The sequence below is a fragment of the Chrysochloris asiatica genome, unplaced genomic scaffold (assembly GCF_000296735.1).
Source record: "Chrysochloris asiatica unplaced genomic scaffold, ChrAsi1.0 scaffold00445, whole genome shotgun sequence".
In the NCBI taxonomy this organism is placed as follows: Eukaryota; Metazoa; Chordata; class Mammalia; order Afrosoricida; family Chrysochloridae; genus Chrysochloris; species Chrysochloris asiatica.
The window spans coordinates 687,115-694,059 of NW_006408963.1; positions in this window are offsets into that span (position 1 = coordinate 687,115).

The window sequence follows — 6,945 nt, forward strand, 5'->3', positions numbered from 1 at the left end:
GGTAGTGAGGTTGGCCCAGGATCGAACATTGTTTCGTTCTGCTGTGCATGGGGTCGCTATGAGTCGGTTCCGACTCGATGGCACCTGACAACAACAACATGGGCAAGGGTGAAGGGAAAATTATTCAAGGGCTAGAGGGCAGACACATGTGAACATGAATGACAGGGCAGGCAATACATAACACGAGGGAAGTTAGCACAGGAAAGACGAAGGTAGCAGGAGACAGAGGGAGGGATTTAAGAGTTAATGTGAATAGAGGTAAATGCTGTTAACTATTGGTGCATGGAGGGGATTGGAACCATGTAATGAAGCTAAGTATAAAATGTGTTGATTGTAAAACCCATGATCTGCTCTGTAAACTTCACTTATTTCACAATAAAAAGCAAAAATTAAGTTGGAAATAGAAATAGTGCATGATCCAGCAATCCCTCTAGTTGGTATATAGCCACAAGAAATAAAGTGTCAGAAAACAAGTAGATATATGTACACCGATGTTCATTGCCACACTATTCACAATAACAAAATGATGGAGACAGCCTAAGTGCCCATCAATGGAAGAATGGGTAAACAAACTTTTGTACATATGCACACACTAGAATATTATGCAATGTTGAAGAATAAAGATGAATCTTCATGACTAATTGTGACTGTCACAATTGTAAAGGTAGAAGTTTTGCAACAAAAACGGGGGAGTAGTTAATGATACAGTCCAGAAACAGATGACCCGAGGACCATCAAGGGAGAAGCGCACAAGCGGAATGTGGGACCCTATCCAGAGAAGCAGCGACACCAGAGATGGTGGCAGAGATGGGGGACATGGAGACAGGGAGCAGCTGAGGACTCTAGATTCATGGAAAGAGAGGAACTGAGGGCTGGCAGCCAGGAGGCAGACTTGCAGAATGTGCCCTTTGGTGGTGTAAATTATTATATATGCTTGAGTGTTAAAAAAAAAAAAAATTTAAAATGAATAGAGAGCAATACTGTTAACTGATGGTACATGGAAGGGATTATAATCATTGTAATGAAACAAAGTATATGATTTGTTGAATGTAAAACTGATGATCTGCCCTGTAAACTTTCACTCAATTCACAATAAAACCTTAAAAAAAATAAAAAGATGTATCTGTAAAACCCCTCATAACATGGATGAACCTGGAGGAGATTACGCTGAGTGAAATCAATCAATCACAAAGGGACAAATAACGTATGAGACTACTATTGCAAAAAGCCAAGAAAAGGGTTTCGTGCTAAAAGAAACATTCTATGATGGTTACCAGGCATGAGAGGAAAGGGAGAAATTATTCACTGGCTAGAGGACAGAAACGTGTTAACTTGAGTGACGGAGCAAGCCACCCAATGAGCTGGGTTGACACAGTAGAGACATAGCACCAACTGTGAGGCTGGCATGAGAACGGACGGTGTGCCCTTCTCTTGTCCACAGCGTGCGTCACTGTGAGTCGGAACCGACTCCTCAGAACCTAACAATAACCCATTCCTGGCTGGCCCCAGCCCCTGGCAACCACTAATTGGCTTTCTGCCTCATTGGATTTGCCTCTTCTGGACATTGCATTTGTCCTTTGTGACTGTCTGCTTTCCCTCAGCAGCCTGTGTGCATCAGAACTTCATTCCTCTTCATTGCTGAATAATCTCCCAGTGTCGGTAGAGATTGCATGCTGTTTATCCATAGACATTTGCATAGTTGCCCCCTTTGGCCTATTGTGACTAGCAGCGCTATGAACACTGGTGGACGGGTACCAAGTGTCTGTTTGGGGTCATGGTGAATGTAATGACTAATGCCCATCGAACTGCGCATTTAAAGACAGCTCAAAAGGCAAACTTTTTGTTACATGTAATGTACCACAAGAATGTTTCCTTAAAAGAAGAAAGGCTTCCAGGCACACAGGAACTGGCTAAGACTGCAAGCTCTATCACCGTCCCTCACTACATGTCTAGCTGGAAGTGAGCTGCACAAAGGAGAATGAACAGCATCATGGGAAAATTCTCCTATTAAGTAGGAAATCCTGCTTTCATCCAGTGTGCCCCCTCTGTGCTGCTCTGGGCTCTGCCAGGGCTGGGGCAGAGCACGCTGCTTCGGGACTAGTGGCAGCTGGGAGAGTGGCCTGCGGTGCTTGGGGATGTAAATGATTTTTCATTTAAACATATGCTCTGTGTACTCACAGGTAATGTCTGCACCAAAGACCACACACTGGTTTTCAAAGGCTGGAAGGAAGTTCGGGAGCAGTGACTATCGGAGGTTACATAGGTGATTTTCAATCTCTACAGCATTTTCTCTAGTTTCTCCACTAGGTTTTACCTTGATCAGCAGAAAGGAAACACAAAACAGCCATGCTGCCCACTACATGCTAGTTTTCCTCAATTTATCCAAGGCCCTAGGACTTGGTGCACCTAGTCGCCCCGGCCTGGGACTAGACCCAGTGCAAAGCCTCCGGGCTCCGGCCCATATGTAGCAGGGCAATATGTTGTTGTTGTTAACTGCTGTCCAGTCGGTTCCAACTCATAGCAACTCTGTGTAGGGTTTCCGAGAAGTAGCTGGTGAACTTGAACCACCAACCCTGCGGTTCAAAGTGACTTTGCAATCCAGCTCATTAACCCACAGCACCACACCAGGATTCCAGGGATGATACAGTGGCAGGTAAAGTCATGTTGGAAATGTGTGTGCGCTGTGATTCCAGTCAAGTTTTTTTTTTAAAAATACCCTAAAAATCTATGAAGGACATTATTGACAGAATTGGGGAGATTTGAAAATGAGGGTGCAGTGGCTTCATGTGTGGCCAGAGAAGGCGGGAAGCAGAGCTGACAGCGTGTACTCGGGTGATTTCTGGGTATGAGAATGTTGATGGCCACTGTGAGCTGACAATTTTCAAACTCTAAAGTGGGTAAACATGAATGGGAGCATCTCTGAGTGCTCCCTTTTCCCTGTCTCGGGGGCTCCATGACATCTATCTGGGACCTCCTACTTCCAAGGCTGCTGCTGGCTGCTCCTGAAGAGAGATGTGGGACACGGGGGGGGGCAGCCAGAAGTAGGACAATCTCAGATGTTGTTCACTTGTCCACACCACCCTTTACCCTGGCCTTTCCCAAACGGTGTGTGCCATTGGCATCGGCTCAGCTGTCCTCACGGGCATCCTGAAATCCCCAGACCCACCTGGCAAGAGAAAATTACAGAGCTGAGGAACTAGACAAAAGGGGATTGCCGGTTCTCTGTTCTCCTGGGACTCAGGTTTCTAATCTGCAGAGTGGGAGCAATGAACTTGAATGTGCTCATCGTAGGGGTTCTAGGAATTATATGCCTTGAGCCCCTCCCCCTCATGCTAGAAAAGGGAGTGAAAAGGACCTTCCTAGGCCACCCAAGTCAGAGGCAGAGTGGCAGTCTCCCAGGCCCCCGGGAATGCTTTCACATTCTCACTCTCCTGAACCCCACTCTTGCTTTCCTGGAGGTTAGCTATTCAAGATCAAGGAGGAAGAGACCACTGACTCCCAGCCGACCACTCAGGGGGCCTCCCATGGGGAAGCCTCCAGAGCACCGGGTTACCCGCCTGGGAGGCAGTCAGGGGGCAGGACTCGTGTTGCCTTGGGGCCACAGGGCAGCTGTATTCTTGGGCTGAGGCTCCAGAGCTGGGGGGCAGGGCAAGTGTCGCCGGCCCCTCCCGGGCCAGACCTCCCCCCAACCCCCTATAGTCACTGGGTCCACTGCTTGCAAGCTGATTGCCCTCGCCGCCGGCTTCACGTCCACGCCCTAGGCCAGCTCTCTCCTGCCCCCCTACACCCCCACTCTGGCCCCGTGTCCTCCTGGCCGGTTCCTGGGCCCTCTTACACATCCAAAGGTTCCTCTCACTTGTACCCCGTCCTCACTGACTTCCTTCCCTGTCACCATGTCCCCTGCTTCTCCACGTCCCTTTACAGTTAGGAACTTTTTTCTCTACTGAACCCCCAAACTGAGCAGTGCTCGCCCACTTCCCTAAGCAGCTTGGCCAGGTCTCCGCTCGGTGTCATCTATACAAGCTAGGACCTCAATTGTCCCCCCACCCCCAGCCAGCCTCCCTGTCCCCATCACTGTTCCAGTGCTCCCCACTCCCCCCTTCTCCCTAAGCCCCGGACACACCTCCCTCCAGTAGCTGCCCTCTGGCTAGCTGCCAGTTCTGCAGCCAACCACACGGGAATTACACTCACCTGCCCCTCCTCCTGGTGAGCCTCCTTGGCTTGGGGACCCGGATAAGGCAATGCAGCACTAGGGATGTCAGTACATTGGAGGACTTCACATTGGAGAGGCAATTTGCATTGAATGAAACACAAGGCTTTCCATCCCTCCCCCGAGTGCTCCCCCAGGTACCCTCCCCAATAAAAACAGACTGAAAATCAAAGGGTGGTTTTAGCTACCTGGTCTGATTATCAAATGCCTTCCTTAATTGGCCAGGACTCTGGCTGGCCCTTAGTAGCACACCCACACCGGTGTGTGGCTGGCCTGCTGTGCCCGAGGCCTTCCTGTGGACACCTTCCTAGCAGTTCAGCACTGGGTGCATCTGGGTGCCCATGTGAGCAGCATGCGTGTTGATGGAGGTGGGGGGAAGGCGGGTTAGTCAGCTACAGATGGCATGGAGTACCACTTGGGCTAGCTGTGCCCCTGGAAACCCAGGTTTCAGAGAGGCTGGGGTGAGGCTTCGGGCCTTCGCCGAGACCGGCTCAATCAGGACCTCAAGGTGCAGTCACACTGACCCACGCACGATGCTAAGAGACGCCATGCGCTTACCACCTCTTCCCCCAGTCTCCAGCCACACACTATTTTGGGCCTGCAGCAATGATGTCTGACCTGAAACAACCAGTTCAAAGTGTGTGTATGGCGGGGGTGGGGTGGGGGGGAGGTGGCCCCTGTGATGAATAGAACTATGTCACCCAAGTAGGTATGCGGGAAGTCCTAACAGCTGTAGCTGTGAATGTCGCCTTGTTTGGAATGAGGGTCACTGTCATTAAATGAATACATCCGAGTGGTTTCCTGTCGAACAGAAGAGACAAAGATCCAGAAGGAAGACCGGAGGCAGAGATGGGAATGATCTGGCCACAAGCCAAGGAAGCCAGGAGAGACAAAGAAGGCTTTGCCCGAGAGCCTCACTCCTGGAACTCAAACTCCCAGTCTTCAGAACTGCGAGAGAACACACTTTTGTTGTGTGAAGTCACTCAATGCACGGTCCTCTGTCTGACAGTCCCACACAGAGGAAGCCCAGCTGACCTAGATGCTGAAGAGGAAGACTGAGGCATCCACTGATATCTGAGTCTTCTAAGGAGAGCTGGCCTCCTCAAGGGACACATGAGGGCAAGGGTACCCCCACACCATAGTAATACAATCATGAAGTCCTCCCTCATCAAGATCCACCTCAGAGTCTCTGCCCATATCTGCCAGATGCCAGGTCCCAACCCTACAAATATTCCTGCCCCATCCCAGGGCAAGTCTGGCGGGTCCCATGCACAAGGATGTTCGTGTCATGTCTCTTGTCCCTGCTGCACAGAGCAGCATCCACATCAAAACGAGGTAGAGCAAATGCCCAAAGCCAGCATCTGACTCCCTCTTCTTACGCCTGTCCTCCTTTGACAGGTCCACATATACCTGCACCTTAGTAATGGTTCCCTCCTTCCCTGATCTTACACGTCACACATCTTCACAACCCAAAGGGCCTTTCTTCATGTCCGCTCCTTCCTTCTTCTCATTATAGACACCCTCAGGATAATGCTGGACAATAACTGTGACCCATTCATGCCGAAGGTCTTCTCCAATCCAACTTCTAACACTCCAATGATGGAGCGCTGGTGGTGCAGTGTGTTAAGTGTGAGGCTGCTGAGAGATCTTCAGGAGAAAGATGTGACAGTGTACTTCTATAAAGAATGCCAGGAGTCAGTTCTGCTCTGGTTAATGACCAAATCAGAGTCCAGGGACCCCAGGAGACCAAGCCTGGAGCACTGCTAAATGGCTTCCCCATCTCAACAAGCTGAGGAGGAAGCTGCTCTTTTTAGTCTCACTAACAGATGAGGAAACTGATGCACTAAACCTTTAAGTGGTCTGCCTTGGAGCACAGCTGGTCACTGGCAGGGCCTGGATGGACCCCAGGATGCCCTGGGCCTGGACTCTATGCCCCACTGCTTACCCACCTCCCCCCACCCCTGCCCCACTCGGCACCAGGACTGGACTGGTAGCTCTTACCCACCCTCTTTTCCTTTTGTTGGCAACTGTTTCTGAACATTGGCAACTGTTTCTGAACCTACATTTCTTGATTTAAAGCTTCATTGAGGAGTAATGGCCGTGTGATCAACTGAACACACTCAGGGGCATCAACAAGTTCATGGGGAAATTCCATTATCTTTTCCTTCTTCTCCACCAACTTTGAAGCCTAACTGGAAAATATGGCCTTGGTGATAGAAATGATGCTGGAGAACGCATGACAGAATTCTGCAAAACCAATGATTTGTTCATTTCAAATACTATCTTTAGACAGCATAAGATACGACTATACACATGGGCCTCACCACATGGAATACACAGAAATAAAATTGACTACATCTGTGGAAAGAGATGATGGAAAAGCTCCATATCATCAGTCAAAACAAGGCCGGGGCAGACTGTGGAACAGACCATCAATTACTAATATGCAAATACAAATCGAAGCTGAAGAAAATGAAAACAAGTCCAAGAGAGCCACAATACGACCTTGAATATATCCCACCTGAATTTAGAGACCATCTGAAGAACAGATTTGATACATTAAACACTAAAGACCGAAGACCAGGAGAGTTGTGAGATGACATCAAGAACATCATATGTGAAGAAAGCAAAAAGTCTTTAAGAAGACAAGAAAGAAGGAAAAGGTCAAAATGGATGTCAGAAGAGACACTGAAACTTGCTCTCCAGTGTAGAGATGCTAAAGCAAATGGAAGAAA